Below are 20,792 nucleotides of genomic sequence, written 5' to 3' on the forward strand. Positions count from 1 at the left end.
ATTTTGGGTTCTAAAAATCATATAAAAACCCTTAAAATTATCTTAAGGACGTGATTGCTTATTCATATCTTTATTTTACTTATACTTGTTAAGTTGTTATCTCCTAATTTTAAGAGCAGATACACAACCAATTATATCAGTTTTGTTTGAAGAAGTACCATTCTATAACAAGTGAAAACAATAGAATTCATCTAAATGCATGTGACAATAATCCAAAAGAAAAGATAAAAAAGAGGGAACGTGTAAGGTAAAACAATTGACCAAAATTGCTGGTTATACAACCACACTTTTCAAATGGGACTGAAAATCTTTGACTCTTGGTATCCATTAATTAGGTTGATAGAGAAACAAGACAACATTTACCCATACAAGATTAGAAATCAATATTGTTATATATATGCCTAGTTTGGGTTCCCACCAAACCCATAAATTATTGAAAATAAGAAGTCCTTTTGGCAAACCACTTTCTCTCTCTATAAATTGATCTTACTGCCCAATCTGACTTTCTCTCTTTCCTTACTCTTTCTTTCTCTTCTTTTTATTCTGCTACCTTCTCTTAAGTCATTTCTCCTGTGAAGAACAAAATAAGAAACATCAACCATGAAGATGAAGAAACATAAGTCTCATGCTTACAAGAGTAGTAGAGGGAGACAATATTCATCATCTGGTGTTCTTGATCCATCAACTTATCATTTATACAGATTTCTTGATGAAACTTGAAACATGGTTGGGTGATTTTATCTTAATTTTATTGGTGTACATGGGGGAAGCCAGGCATTATTGATTCTCTCTCTCTCTCTCTCTCTCTCTCTCTCTCTCTCTCTCTCTCTCTCTCTCTCTCTCTCTCTCTCTCTCTCTCTCTCTCTCTCTCTCTCTCTCTCTCTCTCTCTCTCTCTCTCTAGTTCTCTCTCTCTCTCTAGTTCTCTCTCTCTAGTTCTTGTTCTGACTTAGATTAGTTAATGGGCATACATGGGGAAGCCAGGCATTCTCTTTCTGTCTTTAGTTTTTTTTTTCTCATTTATTCTGATTTTATGTCAATGTAGTTTTATTATTCTTAGATTTTTGGGTCTGTGAGATTAATGGTGGGTATGTGTGCTAGAAATACTACAAATATAAAATGTTATTCATTTTTGTAAGCTGACCATACAAATTTAAGATCAAGATAATACAAATGACTCTCTCTCCCTCTTTTCTATTTTTTCTTCGAAATGGTTACTAAGATTCAAGCTATTCACAAATGAAATTAAAATCTTTTGTACACGTAGCGTTCGTGTTTCTTTTTCTTTCTTCCTCTTATTGGTTCATGACTTAGTTCTCTTGCAAAAGTAATTATCTTGTTGTAGAATAACAAATCATACATGAAGCTAAGTCACTAAATATTGTTCTCTTTTTTTTTGTTGAAATCACTAAATATTGTTCTCAAAATATAAAAAAGTCACAAAATATTGGTTTAATTTTCTTTGGTTTTAGCATAGTTCAAATCCCACAAAAGGGAAATAGTAAATCATGAACCAATAAGAGTTTGGGAACATTAGTTAGGTTTCCTTTGACTTCTTTTACCATTGCATAGACATTTATATGATCATTCACTCTATCCCAAATTGTTTTTTACACTACCTAGTCATTGCCAAAGTTAAAATAGAACATTGTTAGGTGCAGTTTGTTTTTCTGTGAGTCTGAATCTAAATACTGAAATATGAAATTTAAAATGACTGTATTTGTAAATTTTATTTGTTTTGTATGAAAATTATCTTATGACCTCGAAACATTCTTTATATCCAATAGATATTTATTCAACTTGCGAAACAAGTCTGAATTTGAGAAGAAGACTTGTTTTAAGGTCTAATTTTATTAACGAAATAAACACATGCAAGTTTTTAGACTATACAAGTAAACTATAAATTATTTATTTCAGATGTAAGATTCAGATAAAAAAAAACACCACTTCAGGTAATATTGGTATTTAATCTTGAAATAAATAAATTTTTGAGCTACGGCTATAGGCCAATGCTCAACCGTATTGGCCCTCATCAATTAACACTGGACGAAATTAGTATCTTTAATGTTAAACCCAATTGTCATGCAAATGAAGGATTGAAGTTTTTGAAACCCAACTGTTCTACTAGTTTTAGAATGTTTTTATTTTTTTATATTGAAAAATGAATTATATGAGCATTATGTATGAAATAAAAAGTAAAAAAAAAAAAAGAACAAAAAAGATGTGGAATAGAAATAAATAAATAAATAAATAAATAAAACTAAATGTAAAATTAAAATCAAAGAAGATAATTTAAAGTGTTAATATACTGCTAACATTGCCAAGTTTTTTTTGTTGAGAGCTAACATTGCCAAGATGGAGTACCGATACTTTTCATCAAATATTGTACTACCTTATTACCGTTGAAAATTAATTATATCTATGGTGTTACATATGCACTACATTTTACCCTGTTTTCTGCATTATAAATACAGAAGTGTTTTACTAATGTGTTTATTGTTTAGTAAAACTGTATAAATATTTTCGTGCAACTTAGTTTGTATTGCGTAAAAAAAACATGTTCCTACACATATCTAGACTTCCATCAAGCAATAAACACAATAGTGATGCATTTTTGTATGCATTAGGAAAAATAAAAGATTCAAAAAATAGACTTATTACATGTTTTTATTAATTTTGGACCTTGAACCTATAATATTTTTTTTACATTGGCCTTATGGATCCCAACAATTTTCCATATTCTATTATTTTATTTAAAAACATGGAATTCAAATTTAGTTGAACGGCCACAGGTATATCTCTCCGCTTTGCAGAAAAGAAACTGTTTTCTATTTTTAATCATTTTCAGTTCAAATCCTCACATTGTAAAAAAAAACTTATCTTGTTTATAAAAGAACGAAACATTATAATGTGTAAAAATGATTGAGATGATAAAAAATCATGATATATGGATCAATAAGTTGCAGATACAAGTTAACATTAAAACTTTTCGACAAAAAAGAAAATTAACATAAAAATAAAACGGCACAACCACCTTGTAAATGATTGTCATATGGTCATAATTATCAATTACAAATCATTTATAGTCCAAATAAGATTTATGATGAAACCAATAGCTAGATACATTTTTCTAAATTGTATCGATAAGATTAGGTAGGTGTGTGGGAACACATATCTTAGTTAATTAAGATTAGAAGTAATTGTGTTGATTATGGGTTTTATATAATTTGACCTAAACCTAACTTATTAGGTAAATAAGGAATCTAGACATGACATTGTTGTTCATTATAATTTAGGGTTCCTTATTTTTAGGAGTACATGAAGTGTTGTAATGTTGTTACTAAGGGTTGGTTAGGTAGAATCTAACCTAATTCTAAGCGACATCACAATCAAACAACAGCATATATACATGAACATGTGAGTAAACCCTAAATGTTGCGGTACCCTTAATATGAGATGGTTAATCAAAGAGGAGCATCCATCCTTGATTCAAGCTGTAGGTTTGGTCCCTTTTGAACTCATGCACTTGCATATTTCAATAGATTTTAAATGACTAAGGACACTCTTTGGATGTGAAATATCCCACTATGAGTAAAATTGAATATAATTGTGTTGGATGATAGACTACTTTGATGCGAAAGAAAACTTAGGGTAGTTGTTTAATTACATTTTTTGTTTTTATAATTCTTCTAGTTAGATCTCCCTAACCTAGCATCATCGAAAAAAGTTATTTTATGCATACAACAAGGACCCACAACTACACAAGCACGGACACTCTTGGCATAAACTCCAAAATCCTGGAAATCCCAAGTTCGATTCTCAGAAGAAGTGGAGTCCACGGTTATTGAATTTGGATTATTAAAAAGTATAAATAATAAATTTATTGAGTTTTAAGCCTCTTTAGTATGTTGTTGGGTTTTAGGCCCCTTTCATTCGCAGCTTTAACTCCAATAGGTATCGTGCGTATAACATCTTGATGATGTATCAATGTCATGTAGTGACTAACGCAGATCGTAGTCCATATTAAAAAAAAAAATCCACCCTACAAATTTTTTCCTCATATTGACATGGTAATTAGGCTTAAAGATTGGTAAGGGTTAATAAACCTAACCCTAAGATGGATCTTTTTTTTTGCCCTCATACTCCATACAAACTAATTTCTAATTCCTTCAAACAACTCCACTTGTTGCTAATTAAATTGACAATAGATCTCAAATACTTTATAAAAATTTATCAGTGTGTAATAGTTTTTCAACTATTCCTTTGTTTGGCGGTTTAATATTGGAGTGTCAATACGGAGGAAGTATAAGAAGAGAATGGCGATAGATTTCATCCATGCATATTGACATCTAATATAAACATCCAAACAAACAAATGTTGGAAGAAATTCAACATATGTGGGCTCACATATGTATAGACATATGTATGGTTATCTCAGTAAATTGTCAAGTCGTAAAGTGGTCTAATATGGATTGACTTGACCAGTAGGTATCAAAGTGTAATGGAATAAACGTGTAGAGACCATTAAGCGATTTCTAATTTGATGAGGGGCCAAATTAAAAATAAAAGTTTTTAAATAGGGGTTATGGTCCCCATTTGGGCTTCTTCTCTAATCTCTACAATTTTGGTTAAGTGTGAAATCCCTTCATCACAAGAGAGATTCTAAAGAGAAGAAGAACCAAGTGGAAGATCAACCCATCACACCAAATACAAGCTATGGATCAAGGTACGCTTCCGTGATTAAGTTTAATGTCTTTGAATCTTGTGGAGATATGTGTAGTTTAGATTATACATGACATATTGTTTAATATTGTATTTGGCTATATGCATGTATAATAGTATGATTTATTCTAACAATTGGTGCCACTCCAACTTTAAGGTCCATTTAGATATTTCATTAGTTCATAGTATATGGTTTGCCTTATGAACAATATGAAGGGTTTAGGTTGTCAATTGGAATTATATTGATCATACCATATGCTTGTTAATTATTCATCATGTTGATTGATAAAATTATATTAACACATCAAGTTTTAACATGATGATATCTCGGTTAATTTTTTATATATGATTTGTTGGAGATGTTCAAATATTGATTGATAGATGGAGAGAGTCTTGGAGAGAAGTGGCTCTTTAAATGAAAGGAAGATCCTCTCATGCATTGGGCGTGAATAGTAGGATTGAATGGGTATACCCATTCAATTTTAAATGCTATGAGATGCATCCCATGTGATGGGATGCAATCGTATATCTCTCATTTCTGTAAATTGGTTCCATCATGTTGAATTGCACACACTGAAATCCAGACTCTATCTCTCTCTATTTGCTTCAAATCTTTTATCTCAATTACTTTCTAGTCTTTGTTAAATGTTTTGTTTTTCTTTTGGTGGATTGAAGTCGGTTCTTTTGGCATTATCAGTTATACATACAGAGAGTTCTTGGTCTTGGTCAAAGCGTACATACTTTGAACCAAGTAGTTGTTGAAAGCCTTCATCGTATCCAGAAGGCATAATTCCTGGCCCGTTGTGTACTCGTGGTTTCATACAAGGAGGGGGAGAATTACTGTCTAAAAGAATCGATTTATCGAGCTTTGAAGTCTAGTGATCAACGTGATTATATTCATCGATTTTCTTCGACCTTCCATTTCAACTTAAACGCCAATTTTTCCAACATGATTTTATGTGTAAAATTATAATAATCTTTTGTGTTAATCAACTAAATTAGTAAGTTTTATAGACACAATGAATTTAGTATAAACACATGTTATTAAAATTTTGATATTGAATTAAATCTTTGATTTATCAAAATTATGTGGAAGCATATTAGATTAAACACATTATTTGTCAAATTTTGGTATTAGATTAAACAATTATTTATCAAAATTTGGATCAAGATTTTTGTTATGGATTAAGTTCCTATTTTTTTATTTTAAAAAAAAAATTCCCCACTTAAAGTGGGGAACTAAAAAAAAAAAATTATTTATCAAAATTCCCCACTTTAAAGTGTTGCTACTGTTAGTAACGGCCCCCACTTTAAAGTGGGGTGCCCACGTTCCACATTGGAACGTGGGTAGACAAGTCTGACTGGTTTATTTGGTCAAACACAGGTCTGACTCAGATGAGTCAGACGGATCTGACTCAGTTCTGACTCGGCTGAGTCAGACATGTCTGAATGGTCTGACTCGACTGAGTCAGACAGGTCTGACTTGGCTGAGTCATATATGTTTGACTGGTCCGTGTCAGGTGTCGCTTTAGTGTGTCAGACCAGTCTGACTTATCTTAGTCAGACCGATCTGACTAGGTCAATTACAGACTAAATTAAAGGTTCTTTTTAGACATTTGTTTTATAAAATTTAAACAATTAATAACTGATACATCCTCAAATAATATCCGACATTTGATAGAACTATTGAAGTAAAATGTCGTCAAAGTGACCTCTTTTATGTAGATTAGTTCAATGACAATGTTAGAGTAGGTCGTGTGTATGTAAATTCATGCTGGTATTAAGTCGACCCAAAGGTAGTTTAATATTTGGCCGAACTACATATACACTTGCGGTGATAAATGTGAGATGATTGTAAGGTGTCCATGTGAATAATGAGTCGGTCCAAAGATAGACTTATTGTTTGACATGATTAATTTATCGTCTATATTTGATTACTGCAACAGAAATACCACTTACAAATTAGTATTACTATCCAAAGACTTGATATTAATGTTGTGCTCGGTATTCTGCTATGTATCTTGTTATTGTTTAAATTTTAAATCTCACTTTAGTACAGTTATGATGTGAACATGTAAATTTATTATGTCCATTCTCTGTGTAGTTGCTGCAAATATACCCATGAATGCTAACAACATTCTCATTCTCAATGGGAATAACTTTAAGGACTGGAAAGAGAACGTTCTGATCGTTCTGGGCTGCATGGATCTGGATCTTGCACTTAGGGTGGAGCAACCCGCCCCTCTTACGGATGATAGTTCTCCTGATGAAAGGAGACACTATGGGAGGTGGGATCGCTCCAATCGCATGAGTCGCATGATCATCAAGCGCGACATTCCAAAAGCTTTTTGAGGCGCAATCTCTGTTGAGGTAACTAAGGCCATTAATTTTCTTGCCGAAATTGAAAAACGGTATGAAAAGAATGATAAGGCAGAAACAGGAACGCTTTTGGCGAACCTGACTTCTATGAGGTATAAAGGCAAGGGAAACATCAGGGAGTACATCATAAAGATGTCTCATATAGCTTCCAAACTTAAGGCACTAAAGCTCGAGCTGTCTGAGGACTTACTCGTGCATTTGGTAACGAACTCTCTTCCTGCACAATTTGGTCAGTTTAAGGTCAGTTACAACTGCAAGAAGGAGAAGTGGACTCTTAATGAGCTCATTCTGAACTGCGTGCAAGAAGAGGAAAAAGTGAAGCATGAGAAATCTGAAAGTGCTTATTTGGCCAGTACCTCAAAAGGGAAGGGAAAGAAAAGGAATAAGGATAATGAAGCTGCCAAGGGTCTAAAACAAAAGAAACCTAAGGAAGAAAATGGTTGTTTCTTTTGTGGAAAACCTAGACATGTGAAGAAAGAAGGGTTATTTCCCTAATGGCCCCCTACTTTGTGACCAGCTTCCCGCCTGGCCCCCTACTTTACGAAAAATACCCATATGGCCCCCTTCCGTTATAACACCGTCACTCTCTCTCCTCCATCATATTTTCTCTCTCTGCCAAGTCACGCCACATCACCTTTTAAGCCACCTCATCATCTTCTCCGGCATGGGTCGCCGGCCGGCCAAATTTCCGGCCGGCGACCTTCAAATTTTTTTTTTTTTGCTCTCACCTCTCACTCTCTCTCTAAACTCCGGCGAAGGGAAACCCTTCGCCGGAGTTCGAGTCTGTTCAAGAACAGACGGATCTGTTCCTGAACAGACTCGATCTGTTCTGTTCAACAGATCGAGTCTGTTCAAGAACAGATCAGTCTGTTCTTGAACAGATCGAACTCCGGCGAAGGGAAACCCCTTCGCCGGAGTTTAGAGAGAGAGAGGGAGGAGAGAATAAAAAAAAAAAAAAAAATTTTTTTAGAGAGAGAAAAAAAATTTTGAAGGTCGCCGGCCGGAAATTTGGCCGGCCGGCGACCCATGCCGGAGAAGATGATGAGGTGGCTTAAAAGGTGATATGGCGTGACTTGGCAGAGAGAGAAAACATGATGGAGGAGAGAGAGTGACGGTGTTATAACGGAAGGGGGCCATATGGGTATTTTTCGTAAAGTAGGGGGCCAGGCGGGAAGCTGGTCACAAAGTAGGGGGCCATTAGGGAAATAACCCAAGAAAGAATGTACCAAGTATGCTACTTGACGTGCCAAGAAGGGTATGTTCTTTACTTTGGTCTGTTCTGAAGTTAATTTATCTTTAGTACCTAAAACACGTGGTGGTTAGATTCAGGTGCATCTACTCACATTAGTGTTTCTATGTAGGGTTGTCTAAGCTAGCGAAAGTCAATTGATGGTAAAAGATACATCTATGTGGGAGACGGGCAAGCGGTAGAGGTCGAGGCAATAGGTCATTTCAGATTATTATTAGGAACTGGGTTTTATTTGGAATTGAAAGACACTTTTGTTGTACTGTCATTTAGACGGAATTTGGTTTCTGTTTGGACAAATCTGGTCATCATTGTTCATTTGGAAACAATCATTTTTGTCTTTCTTTAAAATTCAAATAAGTGTGGTACTGGTTCGCTAAGTGCTTATGATAAAATATACTTGCTTGACACTAGGGCCGGGAAAACGGTCCGGAAATCCAAAATCCGGCCTTAACCGCCCGATTCGAGGCAAGTCGAAGACCGAACTAGATCCGGCGCGGGTTTACCCGGCCCGAATTTTCGGGCGGGCACGGGCAGTATTCGGGTAGGGGGGCTTACCCGAGTACCGGCCCATAAAGATCGCTCGAAATTCAACCCCGACCCGCCCGACCGATTCATGTCTGAAACCCGCCCGACCGAATCATTACCGAAACCCGCCCGTACCCAAACAATACCCGCAACCCGCGGCCCAATCCTCTAATCTAATGTCTAATCACTTTATGATCCAACAGTGGAGCATCAACAGCTGTTGGATCATAATATCTTGCCTATAAATACCTCTCGGTTCTTTAACCTAAACCTAAAAACTGCCTTCTCTCCCTCCTCACCGACTTCAACCGTTCCTTCACTGCCTTCATCATCTCCCTCACGGCCTCACCCTCACAGACTTCACCCACTGCCCCCATCTTCCTCAAACCTAAAAGACTAAAATCTAATAGGCTAAAACCTAAAAGAATAAAACCTAAAAGATTAAAACCTAAAACTTAAACCAGTTGGTTTAGACCTAAAATAGAAGATCAACATCACGTTTTGATATTGGATCATTTCGACGGAAACGCCTCCTTCTCGGCTTCTTTAAAGCAAAATGGTTAGTAAACCAAATCTTTGTCTGAGATTAGATGTATTTATATATGTGAATAATGTGTGTTGTTATTTTTTTTTTGTTACATATGATCATCGATCGAAGCAGATGTGATGTTAATGTAAATTTTTAAAAAAAAAAACTGAGATGGTTATAGATCAAGACGTGAATCATGTGATGGTACTGATTTGTTTTTTCTTTTTATTACATATGATCATCGAAACAGATTACAGATGTTATGTTATTTGATTTTAATTTTTTTTTTTAATATGAGATATGAGATGGTTATAGAGATGTAAATCATCGTACAAATATTTTAATATGATCATCGAAACTTTTTTTTTAATATGAGATATGAGATTGATTTTTCTTTTTATTACATATGATCATCGAAATTTTTTTTTAATATGGTTTTAAACAGATTAGAGATGTGATCATTTGATGATACAAATATGTTTTTCTTTTTTGACATATGATCATATAAACAGAGATGTGGTGTTATTTAATTGAAAACGTTTTTTTAAGATATGAGATGGTTATAGTCTTATAGATCAGAGATGTAAAACAAATGATGATCCTAATTTTTTTTTGATTAATCTGTGAAACAGAAATGTGATGTTATTTAGTGTAAAACTAGGGTATATCCCGTGCCCTAGGGCACGGACACTTAAATCAATCAAATGTTACGAAATTTATTTTATATTATACTGAGAGAGAGAGAGAGAGAGAGAGATTTTTGTTAGTTATTATTTTTTAGTACATTGAGAGAGAGAGAGATTTTAATTTCTTTCTTTAACCCTTGAAATTTATTTTGTTTCTTTTTTTCTTAAATTAGAATTTTTATTTCTAAGAAGGAAACGATTATTGTTTTTTAAATAGGTAACTTTATTTCTACGAAGGACTATATTTTAAATTTTGAGAGGGACTCCTAAACAATATACATAATTAAATAAGGATGTTTGCCCCAGTCATCGTTTTCCCTTCTGTTTTATATAATAGATTGTTATTTAAATAGGTAACTTTATTTCTACGAAGTTTTTTTCTTAAATTAGTTATTTTATTTCTAAGAAGGAAAGGATTATTGTTATTTAAATAGGTAACTTTATTTCTACGAAGGACTATATTTTAAATTTTGAGAAGGGCTTCTAAACAATATGCATAATTAAATAAGGATGTTTGTCCCAGTCAGCGTTTTCCCTTCTGTTTTATATAATAGATTATTTTTTATAAATTTGACATGGTTTACAGATGAGAGATGTAAATCATGTGATGATACTAAAATGTTTTGTTTTTTTTATCACATATGATATGCGAAACAGAGATGTTATGTGTGTATTTAATGATTTTTTTTAACATATCAGATTGTTTATAGATCAATGAAGTCATGATCCTAAAATATATATTTTTCTTTTATTATTACAAATGATCTGTTTATGAGAGATATAAATGTAATGGTACTAAAATGTTTTTTTTCTTTGTTGGTTCATCGATCTACAACTCGCCGGACTCATCACCCACGGTCTCTCTGTCCCCGACCCTCATGGTTAACGAGATGTGCGATGATGAACTGTTTAAATAGTTGAAGAGATGGATGATGATAATATAGTGTGCACTTGGATGATGATGAAAGTTGTAGATTCATCTCTGAAACAGAAGGTTCTGTTTGATCAAACAGATCTTACCCGTTGGATGTGCTTGATCAAACAAATAAATGTCTGTTTCAGAGATGAATCATGGATCATTTAAATGTGTTTTTATTTTTTTGATGGACATTATTTATGGAATTCATTTAGATATGAACTGTGGTTTAAACATTATTTATGGACTTTCTTTATACATGACTTTATTCAGACATGCCTGTTGTTTGAAACATAGGTTGATCTAACTGACATTCCAGCTGAACAAGGTGTTTCTGCTCCGGTGGAAGTGCGAAGTTTAAATGAGCCTTCTAAGAACGAACGAAAATCTCCGGTTTGGCTACATTAATAAATTAATAAATTTATCTATCTTCCTGTTACTCAAAATCCGAACATTAAAATTGAATGGGCTAAATGCATATTTTGTGGTGTCATAAAAATTAATAAATTGTCAAATGGCATCACCCATTATAAGAGGCATACATGAATGTGCGCAAGGAGGTTAAAGATTGATCTCTCACAATCTAAGTTGACTCAAAACAAAAAAGGAAATATGTCTTCATTTCAGTTCAGCCAAGCAAGAGCAAGAAAGAATACCATTAAACTTTTAGTCCTTCGTGAAATGCCTTTGCAATTTGTAGAGGATCCGTTCTTTGAAAATTATATAACAGATTCCTTCCACCCGTGTTTTAAATCGTTTTCACGAGGAACAACAAGAAATGATGTTTTAAAATGTTTTAAGGAGGAGAAAGATGCTTTGAGAGATTCTGTTTTGAGTGCTCCTGGTGGGATTTCTCTCACTTCTGACATTTGGTCTTCGAATCAAAAATTGAGTTACTTGTCTATTACTGCCAATTTCATTGATAAGAATTGGTGTATTCAAAAGAGAATAATCTCTTACATTCTCTTAGACAAGTCTCACGCTGGTGATCATATTGCAAGTGTCTTGCATGATAAACTTACAAATGATTGGATGATCTCTGGAAAAATATTCTCTCTTTCGATGGATAATGCAAGTGCGAATACTGTTTCTGTATCCCGATTGATTCAATTGATGCCTCATTTGCCCTTGAAGGGTGAATTATTTCATGTTAGGTGTTGTTGTCATATCTTAAACCTTGTGGTTCAAGATGGTTTGAAAGTACCACAGTTTAAGGAAATGCTTACAAGGTTAAAGGGAAACTTGGAATATGTTATTTCTTCTGAGACTCGGAATGCCCAATTTCGGGCCCATTGCGAGTCAAAAGGGTTTGCGTCCAAGAAATTGCAGTTAGATGTGAAACATAGATGGAATTCGACATATCCTATGTTGAAAAATGCATTTCCATATTAAACTGTGATAAATTCTTTTTTGTCTGATCGATCTCCCCCTTATTTTGTCTCTGAGTTCGATGGTTGCAAGTCAACATGCTATGCAAATTTTTAGAGCCATTCTATGAAGCAACTAGTTTCTTTTCCGAGGTTAAATATGTCACTTCGAATTCAGTTCTTAAATATGTGGTTGATATCGGGATGGGTTTTCATGATAACCGGAGCAATCCACTATTTTCAGAATTTATTTTGTCAATGGAATCGAAATTTATTAAATATTGGGGAGAGACTCCGGTTTTATTTGGTGTTGCATGTATTCTCGATCCTCGGATTAAGATGAAAGTCGATATGGTTTTGTCTGAGCTTGAGAACTGTTTTCTAAGTTCGGCTTATGCTATTAAATGTTCTTTATCTCAGTCTGCTACCATGGTTAGTAAACTTCGCGAATTGTTCGCTGAGTATACAATTACTTTGAATATTTCACAGCCGCAAACTTCTTCTATGGTTGGTTCCTCCAAACCTCTATTTTGGAAAAATATAAAGCGGGCTTGAAGAGATCCTTTGGCTATTGCTTCTGAAGAGATTTCTCGATATGATTCTGAGCCCGATCCTTTGGTAGATGATCTTGAAAAGTTTGACGTCTTGGGTTGGTGGCATGGCCGGAACCAGGATTTTGGGTCCGGGAGGGCACTCTTCACATAAAGCTAGCGACAAAAATTACTGACCTTAATGTAATAGGGCTAGTTATGTGTTTTATTTCTTGTTTTCGTATTAGACCAAGTGACAACAAATAGGCGAAAATGTGGATTAGAAACATGTTAATGCCAGTATAAAGGTCCATCATGCTGATAATTTATGAATTTACTAAAAGAGACAATGTGATAGCTAAACAGTATGCTTACAGAAACTTTGAGGGGGAGTGAAAAAACAAAATTAGAATGGTAGTACATTTCATAGAAATAAGAAACTTATGGTGAAGAATTGTGGGTAATGGGTAGAATTACAGAAACTCCATATATGTTCCAATATGAGAAGGTATAGACCTCAAAACTACTCACTTCATAACATGAAGATCCAAAACCCAAAACAGATTTTGAAATGCAGTCAACATCAATACTAAAACTGGAATTTATTGACCTTCAATTTGGGAAGAATTTTTACAAAATTCTTTGTGAATCCAAGTGAGAGAATTTGGTAAAATAAAGCATATCAAAACTTGTATATAAGATAAAATGTGAAGAACAAAAACCATACAAAAGTAAAGTGAAGAAAGCAAACACATAATTAATCTAAATGAAGTATAAAAAAACTAAAACCTACCAACAAAAAAGTTAATTGAAAGATATAAAAACTGAAAATTTCTTATTGGATCAGAAACTAAAGAAGAAGATCAACAACCAAAAAGTACCAAATTTTCATTAGAAAAAGAAGATCCAAAATAACATGAAGACTGAGTTTAAAATATGGTTCAAATCAATGAAAAGTAGGTTTTTGTGCAGACTTTAACTTGGAGTTTGAATCTTGAAGAGTAAGAGTGGAAAAACTAAGATAAAAATAAGGCTCCCAACTAGGGTTTCCTTCCTCTGTTTTCTCGTTGCTACTTCTACCACCCTTACAAACTCCCAACCCTAAAAGGAAATTATAATAGGGAAATTACTAACTAGTCCCTAACTGTGTAAAAGAATTATGATTTCCAGGTCGGGCAGCTGCCCCTGGTTGGTGGAGTGAAAATGAAAAAAGATATCCGATTTTTTCTCGAATTGCCCGTGATGTTCTTGCTGTCCCGGTTTCTACGGTTGCTTCCGAGTCTGCCTTCTCTTTGGAAAAGCGAATTTTGGGTGATTATAAAAGCAGCTTAACTCCGGAGATGTTGGAGTGTCTTGTTTGTTTGAAAGATTGGTGGAAACACCAACTTAATGTTAGTATGATGCAATTTGACCCTTTGAACGATGGATTTCCGGAATCGGCCCCCGACAAACCATCGACTTAAGTTCAATTTCTGTAACTTTTTGTGAAAAAATCTCAACTTTTGATGTAACTTTTTTGTGTAGAGATTATATATATAATGGATGAAATGTAGTTTAATTTATTGATATTTTTAATTATGTTTTTTTAATATATATTATATTTTATTAAAAAATATAATATTTTTATTGAAGAAACCCGAAACCCGAAACTCGACCCGCCCGAGCCCAAACGGGCACTCGGGCATAATCGGGCCGCAGGCTCCCACATGCTCATATTTACCCGCCCGAACCCGCCGGATATCCTGATCGGGTGGCTTGCTCTCCCGCCCGTGCCCGAAAATTGTGAGCCCGAACCCGCCCGATTCTCACCCCTACTTGATACTATTGAATCATATAATGAAACCTTGCACGTCGGAACACAGGGTAAAAAAATAAATAAAAAATTACTGAAGTGAATTTCAGCAAAGTTATGGCATAAACGTTTGGGTCATATATCCAAAGACTCAAAGGACTGGTGTCAGAAGGTATTTTGGATTCACTTGACTTCTCAGACTTAGATGTCTGTTGTAGGGTGCATAAAAGGCAAACAGACCAAACAAAAGAGATTAGGTGCCACTCGAACTTCAGGCGTCTTAGAATTTATTCATACTGATATATGTGGACCATTCCCTTCGGCTTCGTGGAATGGTCAACGGTATTTCATATCATTCATAAACGATTTCTCTCGATATGGTTACTTAAATCTCATTCATGAAAAGTCTGAGTCCTTAGACGTGTTCAGAGCTTTTAAAGCTGAAGTTGAAAATCAACTCAATGCAAAAATGAAAGTCGTTAGATCTGATCGTGGTGGTGAATATTACGGAAGATATGACGATTTAGGAGAACAACGTCCAGGGTCATTTGCTAACTTCCTAGAGGAATGCAGAATCGTTCTACAGTACACCATGCCAGGTTCTCCTAGCATGAATGGTGTAGCTAGACGGATAAAATCGCACTCTTAAGGACATGGTAAGGAGTATGACCAGTCATTCTACCTTACCAGAGTCACTCTGGGGAGAAGCATTAAAGACAGCAGCTTACATCCTTAATAGTGTACCATCCAAAGCAGTTGCTAAAACACCTTATGAACTTTAGACAGGGCCAAAGCCAAATCTAAAGCATTTACATATTTGGGGATGCACATCTGAGGCAAGGCTTTATAGGCCGAACGAAAAGAAGTTGGACTCCAAAATAATAAGCAACTACTTTATTGGATACTCGGAGCGATCTAGGGGCTACAAATTTTACGATCCCACAAGAAAGTCTATTTTTGAAACGGAAACTGCAGTATTTTTTGAGGATGTTGAGTTTGGGGGGAGAAATAAGGTTAGAGACATTGTCTTTGAGGAGGAATCAATTGTGATTCCTACTAATACTTCTGATAATGTATCCATTTTCATGCATACGATTGTCGAAGATGGAGATTTGGAACCCTTAGAAGACAATGTTGAACAACTCCCCACATGTATATAACATTGAATAAGTTCCAGAGATGCATGTAGTAGTGAACATATTGTCAACAACAAAAAAAAATGTAAGAGTGAACATATTAGTCAAATCAAAATAAAGCTTAAACTACAAACTTTCCGATTCAAACTAAACAGTTTTCAAATTGAGACAAACCAAACTAAAAATATTTTCATTAACTAAAAACATGTTCTAATTATATGAACATGATCAAGAAAGACACTTACTAACTTGAACGAAAATAGAATAAACAGACTTTCACAAACTTACTAACATGAACTAAAAATATTTTCTTTGTATGTCTTTTATGACCAAAGATGTCTTTAATGATAAGAGTTATAGTCCAGAACCAGAATTTTTGTTAGAGGGGTGCCAAACTATTCTAGTCATAAATTAGTTTGAAAAATTTATATAGCAATTCCACTAAAAATGACCACCTAAATATCAATTAAATCATAAGATTAAGGAACACAAATAAAACACAACAACAAGGGACTAAGTGGACAAGATTGGGCTTAGGTTTAAGTTTGCATTAAGTTGGAATCAGAAGCAGACCATAGTGTAGACCAGCCTGGGCAATGGCCCAGGCGGGAATTTATGGATGTGTAGTATTTTATGTGGAGGTGTAACAAGAACTAGGCATAACTTAGTGAAGGATATATTCATTCAATCTGAAGGAAGATGTCCTTCTGAATGAGTGCCCTTCGATCAAGATGGCAATGCGTACAATTAGGCGAATAGGATAACGATGACCTTATCCGGAAGATCATCTAGTCCGGTCCAATTAGGGATCGTGATGCTTAGCTAGAAGCCGCTTAGGTTCGTCGTATCACTTCGGTAATCCGCAACTAACATAGACTGGATCCTACAACAAGTTACACATAAGAGGGGACAGAGAAAATAAGACAAGTGGGAGCTTGCCTACAGATGGATATGATCCAGTCTGATAGTGACAAATAGAAAGAAGGAATCGGTCTCGAAAGGGAAGCCCGGAAAGGCTTAAAAAGCAACCATGGGTCGGGTAGATCAAGCCCACTTAAGCGATGATCTAACCGACCATACTAAGGGAGTGGGCCGGCCAGGCCAAGCCCATTAATGGGCTTTTCTGACCGGCCACATCAAAGAACCCTAGATGGGAAATTCCTTCCCATATGGGTTTCCAATCAGATGGGATTCTGATGTTTTATCTTTTCTGGGCCCGATTGAAATCAAATTGAAATATGATTCCTAATTAGGGTTTTTCTATTAAAGGGTCATCAGACAAACAGAAAAGGTGTGAAATTTTCTCAAGAGAAAATTAACTCTCAGACATTTTAGAGAGAGAAAGTTTTAGTGAAAAAGCTCTAGTTCTTTTTAACTAGTCAAGAAGAATGAGTTCTTCGTCTTAACCTTCATCACGGGCCTAGCTGACTTAAAGGGAGGAAATTCAAGCCAACCTACTCGGTGTCTCAAGTAGAGGAGCTACTACTTTGAAGCTCTTGATCATCCGAAAAGGCGACAGAATCGAATTCGAGGAAAGCGAATAAGGTATTCTTCTTTCCGTTATTAACTCATTACTAGTCCATGCATGCGATCCTGAAAACCTAATGTTAAACATATAAATGTTTCAGATTCCGCTAACAACATTAGGTAGCTCTTTGGTTTGTGCATTGAAGGTCAGAGGTTCGAGTTCTGGGCAATGCAATTGTCTTGTATTTTTGTTCATTTTCTTTCTTCTGCTCTAGTAATGACCAATTCATAAAAAAGACCCTTAAATTTGATGAATTGTCGGCCAAGGCAATCTGTGGGATCCCACTTTCCAAAATAAATAAGAAGGATGAGTTGATTTGGATACATACATTGAAAGGTGACTTTACTACAAAATCTTTATATACTTCTTTACTAAAAGAGAAGCCTACATCGTCTAGAAGAGCTGACTTAGAAAATGGGTTATCATGGAGGAAATTATGGAAGAAGTTCAATGTAGCGCCGAGAGTTAAAATGTTTGTATGGCGATTACTTCAAAATGCATTACCAACAAAGGTTCGAGCACTAAAATACAATAATGAAGTTTCTACCATATGTGCTATTTGTGAGGAGGAAGAAGAAGATGAGGATCATCTATTCTGATTATGTAAGAAGGCAAGGGAAATGTGGATGAGCTACCCCTTAAATTTACGGGTTGAAGGGGAATAAAATTTTAAACAATTAATCTGTCGCTGGATGGAAAACAATGAAGAAGAGGAAGTAATTATTCAGTATCGACTATATATTATTTGGTTCTTATGGAAAGCAAGAAATGCTTGTGTATTTAATGGAGTATAACCGGATGTGTACAAAATAATAAAAGAGGCTTCTGCTATGCAAGCAGACTACTCGGCTTGGAGAGTAAATAGTGAAGATCAGGTGAATATACAAGTGGAGAATGAAGTGCAACACTGGAAACCACCGTCATCGGGTTGTCTAAAATAAACTTCGACGGAGCGTTTTCGAATGATATGCGAGGTGCAGCTGCTGTGTGTAGAAATGAGGAAGGTAAGTTCGTTATGGCTTTGATGAGGAAATTCAAATCTTCATCGGCGATGGAAACGGAAGCTATTGCAGCTCAGTTGGCAGTACAACTTGCTCTATCTATGCCAGAGTATCAGTATATACTAGAAGGAGATGCATTGACAATCATAAAAGGTTGCTCGAAGGGTAGGGAGGTTATCCCGTGGAAGATTAAACCAATTGTTATGGAGATTGTAGAGGGTCTTAGAAGGTTACAAAACACTTCGTTTAATTTTTTCTATCGTGAGGCCAATAAGGTAGCTCATATCTTAGCAAAATCTGGTTATGCGAATGTTTCAAATCAAAGTACGAAAATCTATCAGATTCTAAATTCTATTGTAAATCAGTAGGAGACAGATTGTTCCAACATGAATTCAAATTCAAGTAGTTAATAAATTGAGGTATTAACCTCCTTTCATAAAAAAAAAAAACAAAAAATAATAACTAAATGCGACAAAGGAAAATTAGAAAGTGAATACGAAAATGTTACGCACAAATTTCAAACCAATAGCAAATGCCTAAATATAAAAAGTTTAATACATTCCCAATTTCCACTTAACAAATTTTACCATGGTACCATATTCACTTATGGCCTTTAAATCCACTCCGTTACGTATCAATTGCGGAAAAAATAACCAAAATCCCGTTACACTGACAAACCCTAAAGTCAATGGTCTCGACACCCATTGGTGACACCGAAACATGTCACCAATACTCCTTTTCACAATTATTTCCATGACGGTACAAATTCCATGTAAAATAAAGAACCATGTCACTTCCCACGTCGGACCCACTCTGGTCATATGATAGTAAAGAAATTCATGCATAAGTCCTGATACGGCAAATGTCGAAAATACCCCTGGAAGTAGACTCCATTTCTTACCCAAAAGAGGCGTAGAAATACGGCGTACAGGATCGTATACGGTTGACCGTAGAATACTTGTGACCATTAAATTCCATCTTCGTCCCCAGAATTCTTGGAGTGAAGTTGAAAGATACGGCTCATCAAACTGCCGCTCTAGATCTTGACCTAAAATGGCTCGAGCCATGGCTCCACTCAAGGCTAGAGTGATTTCAGCGCCAAGATATAGGTGAAAGCAATAAATAACTAAGATCACATTTGGATTCAAATGAGATCTGTAATCATAAACTCGAATCAGAATAGCTAAAAGCAAGGATTTTAAAGATAAAATCAGATATGGGTTTTTGAAAAAATTAGGTTTTTTCAGATTTTGGGATGATATTAGAGATGGGTTTTGATTGAATTTGATTTTTGTTTGTTGAATTTGAGATGATATTGGAGATGGGTTTTGTTTGATTTTGATGGGAAGAGAAGCTAGACAGATGAAAAGTAAGAAAGATTTAATAGGGGAATTAGATTTAGATGAAGATGAAGATGAAGAGAGAGGTCCTAGATTGAATGAGAAGAGAAGGAGCTTGAAATTTCCAAGCCAAGTGAGATAAAAAGCAGTAGGAGCACCAAGATGAAAGGAGAAGAGATTGAGAGGAATAATTGTGAAGACATAGAAAACAGGAAGAAGGAAAAAGATTCTTAGGAAACCTTTTGGTATTAATTTTGAAACAAACAAGTAAGAATAGGTTAATGATACTATAACCAAAATCCATACCTTGATGAAGTTGTAGATCTCATTTTCAGTTTCTTCCATTGTTTCTCTATCTAGTGTCGTTGTGTTTCTTCTTCTGTTTGATTTGATACTTTTTTTTTTTACTTGAAGTGTTTTGAACCGTTTTATTCCCCAAAACTACATCTGAAAATGTCATGGGAAGACCATTTATTAATATAAAAAGGTTAATTGTGGATCGTTCTATGTCAACGATCGGAGGAGAGAGTAAACCTGGAGTCACCTACCTAATCCACACTTTTACCTACGAAGCTCAACCTCTTGTTTGTTTTTGATGTGGGACTTTTGGCCCACACAAACTCACCTTACTCCATCCGTTTTCACTTGGACTGAAGAGGTAGTAGGGTTGGGAGTTGAGCATGGGAGTCGGAAACCTCGCCGAAATGCCCTGATCGGATGGGTAAATAGACTGCCCCGGAGCCACGTAACGGGTAATGCATGCCCGACCAGTCTAGAATTAATGGGCCGGCTCATGCTTCATTCAAAAAAACCTTGCTTGCATATATGACCTATATCTTAAGCCCAAGCTTCGAGTCCGTTAAGCCCGGGTGTCAAACCCCTCGTATGAATATATTATTGTGTGTTTTTATTTTTGACAAAATCGACTACCATCTGCGTTAGTCGTTACAGGGAATTGATATATCATGAACATGTAATAAGCACGATAACCGCCTAAGTTAAACTTATAAAGAAAGAGGCCTAAAGCCCAACAACACGAAAGGAGCCTATAGCCCCGACATACTTATTACATCATTTATATCTTTAATAACCAA

General features: G+C 35.2%; 1 pseudogene across 1 annotated transcript; it reads right to left on the reverse strand.

Annotated features, from left to right (window-relative positions):
- Positions 1-18,873: 18,873 nt before the first annotated feature.
- Positions 18,874-20,181, reverse strand: LOC147549445 (long-chain-alcohol O-fatty-acyltransferase pseudogene; annotated as a pseudogene). The gene has a single exon (XR_015238757.1). The product of XR_015238757.1 is annotated as a long-chain-alcohol O-fatty-acyltransferase pseudogene (transcript).
- Between the last annotated feature and the right edge of the window lie 611 nt (positions 20,182-20,792).

The sequence above is a fragment of the Eschscholzia californica genome, unplaced genomic scaffold, assembly GCF_041429995.1.
Source record: "Eschscholzia californica isolate CP2 unplaced genomic scaffold, dmEscCali1.0.p SCAF_3, whole genome shotgun sequence".
Taxonomy (NCBI): domain Eukaryota; kingdom Viridiplantae; phylum Streptophyta; class Magnoliopsida; order Ranunculales; family Papaveraceae; genus Eschscholzia; species Eschscholzia californica.